Genomic DNA, 11,130 nt, shown 5'->3' on the forward strand with positions numbered 1-11,130 from the left:
AGAGGTTTGGTCACTGCGACGAAGGTATGCAGCTTCACCATTAGCTTTACAGCTGGTATCTGCGAAGACGTGTAGATCATGATCGGCGCTCGTATTTACGGCAAAATAACGACGGTCGATCTTGATTTCGGGGCTCGCGTTTAAGTCTGATACTATGTGTTCCATCGATATGCAAGGTCTGTTTCTAGCGGTTCATCCCAATCTAAATTGCTCTTCCATGTATCTTGAATAAATGTCTTTGCTTTCACTTGAACGGGTGAAACTATTTCCGAGGGGTCGAATAAACTGCGGTTACTTGTGTTTGACTTCGCACTTTGTCGTGAGATAGTCCGATTTCTTTACTTCCTTTTTCTTAGCGTAAGCAAGTTGATCAGAGTCCGTTAACCAGCGCATTCCGAGAACACCATGTTGGTGTTCGTTTCCAGCGTTTTGTCTCTTGCGGCTAATTTTTGTATTTCATCATTGTTTGATGACCACCAGCGAAGGTTAAATCCAGCTGATTTCATTAGAGAGTTCGCGTTTGTGTAGTATTTCGTAGCTTCTGTAGTATTGTAACACCGGCCCGAGATGACATTATCAACGTAGATATTATCTTTAAGATCAGCGACAAATGTAGCTGTGGAAACGCAGCTATCTGTTGGCCGGGTAGCGTGACCTATAAATGACCTATACCTGCCTGAACTCTGATTATTGCTCATTCCCTAACTCCTTTTGTGAACAAAATTCTGGTTCGTTTACGTAATTCGGCTGATTTTTCAAGGAATACTCAAGATTTTCTCTCCAGCTGCGAACTTTGACTTCAATTGATATGCTAATGAGGACGTCGCGTGTTCGAACGTGAGTCCTTATCAGCATATCGATAGAAGTCAAAGTTTGCTGCTGGAGTGAAAATCTTGAGTACTCCTTGGAAAATCAGCCGAATTACGTAAACGAACCAGAAATTTTGTTCACAATAGGAGTTAGGAAATGAGCAAAACTCAAAGTTCAGGCAGGTATAGGTCATTTTATTGAATTACACTCACTTCAGTTTATTTTGCCGTTCAAAGATCCGATACCTGTGGTGTCGTCGTAATAGACCCACTTTCGCTCGCAGTTGGCCCGCAGCTATCTGTACGGGATTGACCTTTGGACCGCTACGAGACGCACGCTACCCTGCCAACAGATAGCTGCGTTTCCACAGTACGGCAATTCGAGTGTTATTGTTTGACTCCAAATGTGTTTTGACGACTGTGTCCAATATGAGGGTGAACAGACCGTGCCAAAGAGAACGGTTTTAAAACAATAAACCTTGAACGGGCTCTTAGGGTCACTTGGGTCAGATAACCAGGGAAATTTTTTTGAATTTCCGATCATTTTCGTCAAGACGTACATTGAGAAATGCTTTTTCTCGTTGTCACTGCTGAGCCCGATGTCATGCACTCAAAATATGAGTAGAATTTATGAGAGAACGTTAAGAAGCGACGGTCCAGTCTGTAAACAGTCATTTGGACTAGGTGAATCTGATTGTCTGCAGCTGCAATCATATACAACACGAATAGGTGTGGTCGTCGAGTCTTTCTTTACTGAGCGATGAGGAAGATAATGTCTGTTTGTTTTATCATCGTCGTCGACTTCTTCGATAAAGTCGCGAGCCTGTTGGTCAATTAGGATGTTGTCGTATACTTTCAATAAATCTGGAGATAATCGACGCACCATGGCGCGTGTGCGTTTCTCAGTAATATGATAATTGGTCGGTAATGGCGGGTGGTCGACCTTCCATTGTAACTTAGCAACGTATTTTCCGTCTTCAACTCGTAAATGCGTATCAGGATATAATTAGAATTCGCTTACCTCAGTGTCCTTCGCATGTACTTCGTCTCTTATTCCGACTGTTTCCAAGTCCAAGTAGTTTTGAAGTTTTATTTCCTCTTCAACTGTAGTCGTAGCGATGTTTAGAGTAGTAGCGTTGGTATTTGGCGCATTTTGTGTACCAGTTGGTCCTGACAATTATAGTATCCACCGAATTTAGATAAGACGGCGATCGGGCCTGGTCCCCATACAATGTCATCTTGGATAGAGTCTCAGTATTAATCAGTTCCGATTAATAGCGATACCTCGAATGATTCCGCATCAGAGGGTGGTACGCTAATTTTAAACCCTTTATGTGAGGTAAATTCAATATGGAACGTGAAATGTACTTTACGCTGATTGATTTCTCTGGAACAATTAGCGCGCTGATTGACTTTGGAACGTCGCGTGTCTGAAGAGCAAATGTTACCATTTCAAATGATCTTGCGTTAGCAGTTTTGTCACCAAATCTCTTTAATCTGTTTACGTCCGAGGTTTGTAGCTTCATATCTAGTTTCGTTACTAGATCCTGTGTAATGAAGGAAATGTCCGAACCTTCATCAAACAATACCGTAGCGTTGATCGTATTTGGACCGTAAGTGATTGGAACTTCGGCAGTTTTGTGTATGCCTGGCCCCATTTTCAGTTTACCTAAGTTATTCTCCATTCTCGTGAAATTTACTCGAATCTGCGAGGCAGGTTGATTAGAAGAGGTAGGCTTGTTCTCGCCTATATTTTCCATAGCTTGCATTTGAGTATCCGTAATCTGATTGTTGGGACTTGGTCCCGAGGCTGTTGTAGTGTGACTCTATTCTGTGGTACACAGCGAGGTGTGATGCTTCCTTCCGCAGTGGTAGCATTTCCCAATCGATTTACAATCTCCGACTTTGTCTTTTCTGAGGCAGTTGAAACACAATTTATCCCGTTTAATGACTTTGTGGTGTTTGTTTCGATCAGTTGTTACCGTACAGTTGTTGTGGAAATGAGGTCCCTTGCAGTAGGCTCAAGTTTTCGACTTTTTCGGCTTCAATACACGGAAGCTTTTTGCGTTCCTCTCGGCGTTCGCAAAGAAGGTCGCGGTAGCCCAAGGCGTTTCAGTAGATTCGGTTTCCTCTTCCACAAAAAGTATGTGTCTCCATATAGTGTTGCGAAGTTCGTCGATTTGCCAACTTTTGTCTACGTAATTTTCGTTGAATACAGCAATTACATTTTTTCGGTAGTTTTATCCAGATTGTCCTTTCTAACATAACATCGTATTTGTTGATAGTAACATCGAGGTTTTCTAGCTCGTGAATGTGGTTCTCTATATCATCGTAGAATTTTCTTAGACTTTTGCTATTGTAATTTGGCTTTCACATAGTTAATAGCGAATCCATGTGCGCATGGATTATTTTGTGTTTTTGTCCGTAATGCTCTCTAAGCCGATCAATTGCACGTTTGTAATTAGAGTCCGAAATACTCAAACAAGCTAATTAAGTCCGCAGCTTTGCCCGTTAATTGACCACACAGAAAATGAAATTTCCAAACGGGTTCTAGCATAGTATCGTTATCGACCATGGACTTGAAGCTATCATAGAAAGTCAACAATAGATGAACGTCGCCACTGAACATAGTAGTTGAAGTTTTGGTAGACTTACCGTCCTGTGAGGCATTGAGATGGGCGGAGTGCAAGCTTGCCTGCAGGTTGAACTTTGGGTTGCTCGATGCGTTTATTCTCCTTCTTTCCGATGAAGCGCTTGATTCTGAATATCTTCTCGTGTGTCTCTTGATTGTATTGCTGGAAGTCGCCATATATATCATCCATGTCTCCATTTTCGGCGTTAGCGATGATCAAACTGTCGAGTTTATGTATCTCTTTGTAAGTTTCCTTTACTCTTGCCTGTATCATCTCCAGTATGAACAGTTGTTCGGGTTCGCCCTAAAATGCAGACATTGTTTTTTCGGCTTTCTTGAGTTTGTTCATCACTACTTCGAGGTAGACTCCTCGTGTCCTCTTCAGGTTGGTCGTAGCTGGGGTTGCCACTTTCTCTTATGTTGCTGACTCCGACCTTGTTTTCTTTGAACTCATCCTTGTCTCGGCACCAATACAATGTGTGGGATTGTCTATGAAGCAGGATCTTTTGAGTTCAAGTTTTGAGACAGAGACGGGTGCTCTATTTCTTCGAACTGTATTACTACAGCTACGTTCAACTACTGCTACAATAATATAATATACCAATAGATGGATAAGTGACGACCAGTTCCAGTGGTGAGTGATGTGCTCTGAGTATACGCATACACATACACTAAACTGTACATAAAAATATACTAAAGTACAGTGGTTGATTCAGGCTGTTATATAGCCGGTTTTGGCGGGAAAGTAAGAAGTGTCTTTGACTTTGGTTGGTTGGTTGGAGATAAGTCACACGTCGGAAAGAATTAAACTATGTGTAAACACAGGATATTGGAAGGAACTGAAGAGATGACAATCTGTCTTCATGGTCAAAGAATTGAGAAGTAGCTATCTTTGTATAACGTTTCTCAACAGGTAAGCTTCAGGCACGAATTCATAGTCCTTGAGGATTAATTCCTTTAAACAATCAGAATCTGAAGCCTGCTCTTTTGGCAACTGATGAATGCAAATTACCCTGGCTTTACCCACCCAAGCGCTCTGTCAAAGCCAAAACCGGGACTTCCTTGGCAAACTCAAACTCTGAGCAATTTTCTGTAAAAGAAGGAAATGTTTGTAGAGATCTTTTTCTTTAAAGGGGGAGGGGGGCTAACCTGAAATGCGTATTGATGTCAAAACTGTCAGAAGTTGAGAATTTCCTGTGTGCCCAAGCTCTAAACGTTTCCGTTCTTTCTGTAATTGAGGATCTTCTTATTGCCTTTCCCTCTCTTTTTCCTCACTATCTTTCTCTCTCTGTCTTTCTTCCATTTCTAATTCTCCCTTTCTCTCTTTCGTCCATTTTTATCATTGCTAATTCCGTCTGTAAGTTTTCTTTTTCTAACTCCAGATTCTGAAGCTCTAGATTTGTCTGCATTTCTATTTTTTAGTTTTATGGTGGACTCAGGTACATAATCATTCAACGTGGATTCCTCAAATTTGCCAAAACTAACTAAATTTTATGCTATATTGTATTGAATTTCCTTTTTGGGCATAATCTTTTGACTTTTATTTTAAGGAAATCGGCCAGTGCAATTAGGTTGTCTTTTCTATGGAACCGAGTGTGTCCTGATCAAGGCCCTCCGTAAATTTGTCTGGCTTGAATTCTGCCATGATGAAAATTTGCTGAGTTCACAATATACAGTAGTTTGGTTAAGGCTGGCGAAATGTTGCCAAATGGCTCCAATTGTTCGGACCCCGGAGAAGCGCTAGCCCCCGATTTTGTAACGTGAGATTGCACAAAGTCGTCAGAATAAATCCACCGTGGCAGTGAAGGTGTCGAAAAGTCTTGAATCAATACTGTCGGAGTTTACAGAGTCTTGAAGTAACACGTCAGAGACACGATCCCGAATTGTCTGACTGAAAACTGTGCCGTCCCCAGTTTATACTCAATGGTTATATACGAGAATATAAGAACAATCTAGAACTTCTATAGATATGCTAATAACTCTCCCAAAATATGTCAACTTACATGATTAATTGCATTTCTCGAAGGATCCAAACATAGCTGATAGAATTAAGGTGATGAGGTCCTGAAGGAAAGTTGCCTAGAGAGTTTTCCAGACTAATTAAACTCACGTTATAAGTGGTGTAAATGACCTACATGACAGCATATTGGAATCGAAGCTTTTCCAAATTCGAAATCAGTTACTTTTAGTTACCATCGGATACTGCATTCGCGATGGTAACTTGTTTGGCAGCATGGGGATAACTAAAGTGTCATATGCACCACTTCCAGCACTGCTGTCTTTGTATTGTTTTGCATATCTAAGTCCATCCGGCACGTCATATACTGCATCATTATCATTTACGCCGGCACTCGAACTGAATTTGTCTAAAGGGACAGTTTCGTAGGGACATTCATGTGATTGCTGCCGGTTGGTATCCTCCTTGGAAGTTATTTTTTCCTGTGGTCCTTGAAGGAGAGCATATCGTTCAACGGCATCTATATCCTCCTCGTTTGTTTCAATAGCGCCCCTCTGCTGTGTCATCGTTTTCTTTGTTCTTATTGTAGTACTGTGGGATATTTCTTTTTACAGTAGTCAGGGTTCCCTCCTCATTGTCCGAATGGTTAATATTGCTATGGAGAATCATAAAAAATCAGAGAAAAAAATGAGCCACAATAAAAGTAAATCAAATGACAAAATGCAAATGAAACATAAGCAAACACCTGAAGATACACTGGTTGTAATAATAAAGACATTCTTATAGTATGGTATCAATTTCGTGCATTAACATTTTCTTGTTCCAAAACATCAATCATTAATAAATCAGAACAATAATGCTAATAGTCATATCATCTTGTGAGTATAAATAAAGATTTACATATTGAATATAATAACTGTATTTATCATTTAAGAAAACTCATCAATCTGCTACAGAGTTATAGTAAAATGTAGGTTTTGAGGGGTTATATTTTGTGGCATTGCAATAGATTTCTCCATATTCTACTTAACGGGCGAGAAACTAAAACTTGAGACCTGACATCGATATATTGAGTGCATTCTCTTAGATTTTTTGAGGGATGACTTGATGTATAGCTCTCTATCTTCATGATATGAAGCAGATTATGAAAGTAACCTGTGAGGACGTCTCAACTTAACATTGTAATGTTCGCCTTTTTCGGACTTTCCATATGACAATAGCTATGAAAACAATACTAGCGATGACAAGAATGACGGCTATTACAATCCAAATATACTTAGGAGTGGATTCATATCCCCTCAGACTCACAGTGTTTCTTTGTATATCGGTCAAATTTATGCCTGAGGTGAACAGAAAAAAATCTTTTTAATAGGCCGTGCAAAGCATTATATCATTAACACGCAGTTGATTATGCGATTTGAAATGCTGGACGACAGCTTCTCTCAGACTGGAAGTACATTTTTGTAGAACGTAAATAATATTCTCTTTAAACATCTTTTCGTGAACATAATTAATCTTTACGGCCGTGATACGGCTTTTGCAGCCCGAGTCGTACGGCGGAAGGGTCAAGCATGCGAGGGCCCGTACGCAGTACGATGAAGGGCCGCAAAAGCCGTATCACGGCCGTATAGAAACTATTACGTGACCAACGGAGATCAAGCCTGAAATCGAGGTGTAAGAAGGACAAAGGCGTGATGTCAGTTTCTTGTAATTTATAATGAACAGGCACGCACTTAAAATACACAGGATTTTACTAGAATTTAGAAATAAAAGCCGATGTCACCGGCGCGGCTCCACTGTCGCTATGCGCAACTACGATCTGAGCGAGCGGACGTTTTCCAAATCTTGCGCTGGCTTTGTGTACGAATGGAACGTTTGCGGATAGCAACGCGCGTTGTAACCAGAATCGAGATTGTTCAGAATTGCACGCGATTGCCCTTATTTGGGCACCGGGCCGGGGCGTGATACGTAACAAAATGCAAGGATCTGAGGGTGCTTTCTCCCATAGCTTTACAAAGGCACGTGAATGTAGGTATATGATAACAACCCCTAGCTCATAGTTGTAACAATCAGTTCATTTATTGAACAATGTCAAGGAAAGAATTACTTATTTGACATCTTCTTAACAGAATAAATAACGGCGCAGCCGTTGTGATTTACAGTAGGTCTGTTGTGTAACTGTAAGAACCCTGTACACATATTTACCTACCATGTCCATTTTTACATTACAGAGGCGTCCAGTCCATCCATCTTGACACTGGAGTTGAAAAGGATTTTCAAAGCACATTACTACTCCGTTTGCATATTTGCATGTTCGTTTCTTCACATCTGAAATTATACGGTACGCTTTTTTTCATAATTCCATGTTACTGTGATAATTGCTACAAAACAAAGGGATAATTATTACACATTGCTACATGGAAGACGAGTCATAATTTCTGCATTGAATAGCATATATATATATATATATATATATATATATATATATATATATCTTTAAAATCTAATTATATTCTGTGTTTGTCGTCATCGTTAACGAGTGTTTATCGTGGAGCAGTACGACTTCGAGCGGAAGGCGAGAAGTTGTGTGGCTCGAGTTTGATGACGTCAAACTGAGAAAATTCCATCGGATTATATATTATCATATGAAGTCCTCTCCTTTTTCTTTTGATATAGATGGATTCACATTATTGTTACCAATTGCTGATTTTCGTCGAGATTTGTGTTTATATGGATTACCTTCATATAATTAATGAGTTAAAGCGGCCCGTCACCAGGAGCTATGCATGTGATTTAGAGATACTTTCATTCATAAATAGCTACTCGAAATTTCGTTGGACATGCCTTCTATGTTTCCATGTCAGGATTTATCGGTTACCTTTTAGTAAAAATGTCATGAAAGCACGGCATCGATCAGGCCGGGACAGATCGATTTGTGTTGCAGCGTGCATATGAACGGTGCTAGTGCAGAAAAAAAAGGTTTATTTGATGACATTGAACAGGGGTAATATGGATTTTTATTTCTACCTGTCTACGTCACATAGATTGCGATCCGGGCCAGTTCATGTGATAAAATACAAAACCTTTTCTGCTTTCACATTATATTGAATATAGTTAAAGGCCCGATAGCTGTATCTTCTAGCTTTAGTTTTGTGATATTACTTCCAAACTAAAAACAAGTTCATTGGTATGTACTCATTGAGGGGTGTTTTACAAGTAGGATAAAACTGTCCACTGGGACTACATGTCCAATTTGTGCAAGATAAACAATACATATTTGTCTAAACATAAAATGGCGACCTCATACAAATAAAGCAAAAACATAGAACGCAGTGCATATATGCTTTGGAAACTTCACAGAAACAACAGATTTGTCCACTATAATGCATATAAAAAACTGGCAGGAAATTAAAATAACGCTTAAAATTGACATTTACTTGTCCAATTTTTCAGTGGTAAACAACTATATCTGAAGAATAAAAAGAGAGAAAAAGCCTTCTTCAGATCGAAAAATTTCAAGAGATACAGCTACAGGGGCTGTAAGGCTGCATTCGCAAAAAAAAATTAACAAAAAAAATATTGGAGGTTGGGCTGGAATCAAGGGGGTCGAAAAAGTTGAGGGTAGCAGAGGGGAGCTTGAAAGTTTTGCTCTGCCTGCAAGGGGTGACCTGAAAATGTTTTGCTTCGTTTTTTATTATTCCCAGGTTTCATTGGTAATTCAATGAAATTTAATAAAATTTGAAAATCATCCATTTTATTTAATGTCAGTAATAATTAAACAAGATCTAGAGCAATTTGTCTCGTTTTATTACTCTTTTCTTGAATAAAATCTAAAAAGGTATAAATTGTCGAAAAAAGGATGCCTAGTATAGGGGCAGAATCTACAACTGTCAGTTATTTTTTCTCAATATTTCTGTGCGGCACAGCATCAAATACAGTTTTTTGCTGTTTCCCTACTCATGGTGAAACACACAATAATCAGTTTGTCGGCAAAGGCCTGCATATAGGAATATTGAGTGATAATTGAAAGTCATTTGTCAATGATACAAATGCGAGATACGTATTTGCGGACTGTGTCGGGCAAACGGAATACGGCCAGTTAAACATTCTGCAGAATGTAGAACAAGAATGCAGTTGTGTCAACTGCACAAATGTATTTTCAAAATTATCAAAGTTCATACAGCTTTTCCCCTTCTACTGGCCCACGGGCAGTGTCACTGTTACTGCATACTGGCAGTGACAAGGATAGCTTTGACTATGACGTACTGAGCTGAAGGAGAATTCGGGTCATGTGATGCTCATGACTTTGAAACATACTTATACACAAGCTCAGGCCAAAGAGAAACACATTGAAGACAAGGGGACTTGAAAGTTATCAGGGATTTTTGATTTTTGGTATATGAGAATAATCAAATATGAAGAAAAAAATTAGGAGTTACCATGCCTGATTTTCTAAATTTTCACATTCTCATTGTAAAATAACACAAATGTGAAACTTTGTACACTAAAGACTCTAATTTAAATTTAAAAAATGTGGGATTAAATAGATGTATTTTAATTTTACTAAATTTATCACTATTACACCAACAATTTCAGAGATTTAAACATTCATTTGATGAGATATTTTAACCCAGTCTTATTATTGTCAACTTTGTTAAAACTTATGAGTTGCATCTGATGTTGCCATGAATTAACATTTTGCACACTCTCTCATGATCATCATTTTGTGTGCTCTAGCAGGTGTCATATTGGTGTGGTCAAATTGATTAACTCAAGTTGGCTTTGACTGTCAAATCCAAAAAGTCAAGTGATGCGTTTAAAATCAATCAATTCAAGACTTTGCCTTAGGAATATGGCACTACAAACTGGTAATCGCATCTAGTGTTGAAAATCTGCAAGCAGAACTGCCCAATTCATGTTTAACTTTTCTTTACGTGCATCCCTAATGTATATGTGGCTATATGATAATTTGGGACTTGAAAGTTTTTGATCATATAGGCGGGCGGGGGAATTGAAAATTTTTGAGGGAATTGGGAGGGGGGTCTGAAACAAAATTTTAAATGAGATTCCTCCAGCCTCAACCCCCTAACTGTTATTTGTAACGCAGCCTTATGTTTATTACGAAAATGTACAATACACCACATGAATTACGACCGCCATTTTAACGTTGATATCGCATTGATCGTACTAAGATGAACTGTAATAGCTTGCGCAATTGGCCGCAGATTCGTTATGCACCTGCGTAAGGTAATTATTTTCCAAACCGTTACTAGCAATTTTTCTGCCAGTGCTAACCAAGAAATGCTTTGCGCTCATCCCCATTATTCCTATCCGAAGAAGGCTTTCACCCTTAACAAGCACAGCACTGGTTTCCCACCGATAATGTTATTAAATTTTGCAGACGGTAACATTGTTTCTCTGAATAGTTACTTCAAAGTCAACCGAAAAACATATATTCAAAGGAAACAACAATGTTAGAAGCTCAAAAGTACGAATCATACACTGCGGGCCCGAAGGCCCTCCATTTTGTTTCGTATTAGTGTGTCACTTTTTCGCCACTCATACGTCGAGTACGCGTACATAGAGTCAAATCCGCTTGGACGCTATGTTTAAAATTTCGCCGAATTTCCTTGCTGCATAGCTTAATATTGATGGAAGAGTTGCAGATTCATTTTCCTCATATGTTAACCTTTCCATTATGATATTTGGCAATGATTTCATGAAGGAAATCT

Source organism: Ptychodera flava (assembly GCF_041260155.1).
Source record: "Ptychodera flava strain L36383 chromosome 23 unlocalized genomic scaffold, AS_Pfla_20210202 Scaffold_24__1_contigs__length_23054250_pilon, whole genome shotgun sequence".
Classification (NCBI taxonomy): domain Eukaryota; kingdom Metazoa; phylum Hemichordata; class Enteropneusta; family Ptychoderidae; genus Ptychodera; species Ptychodera flava.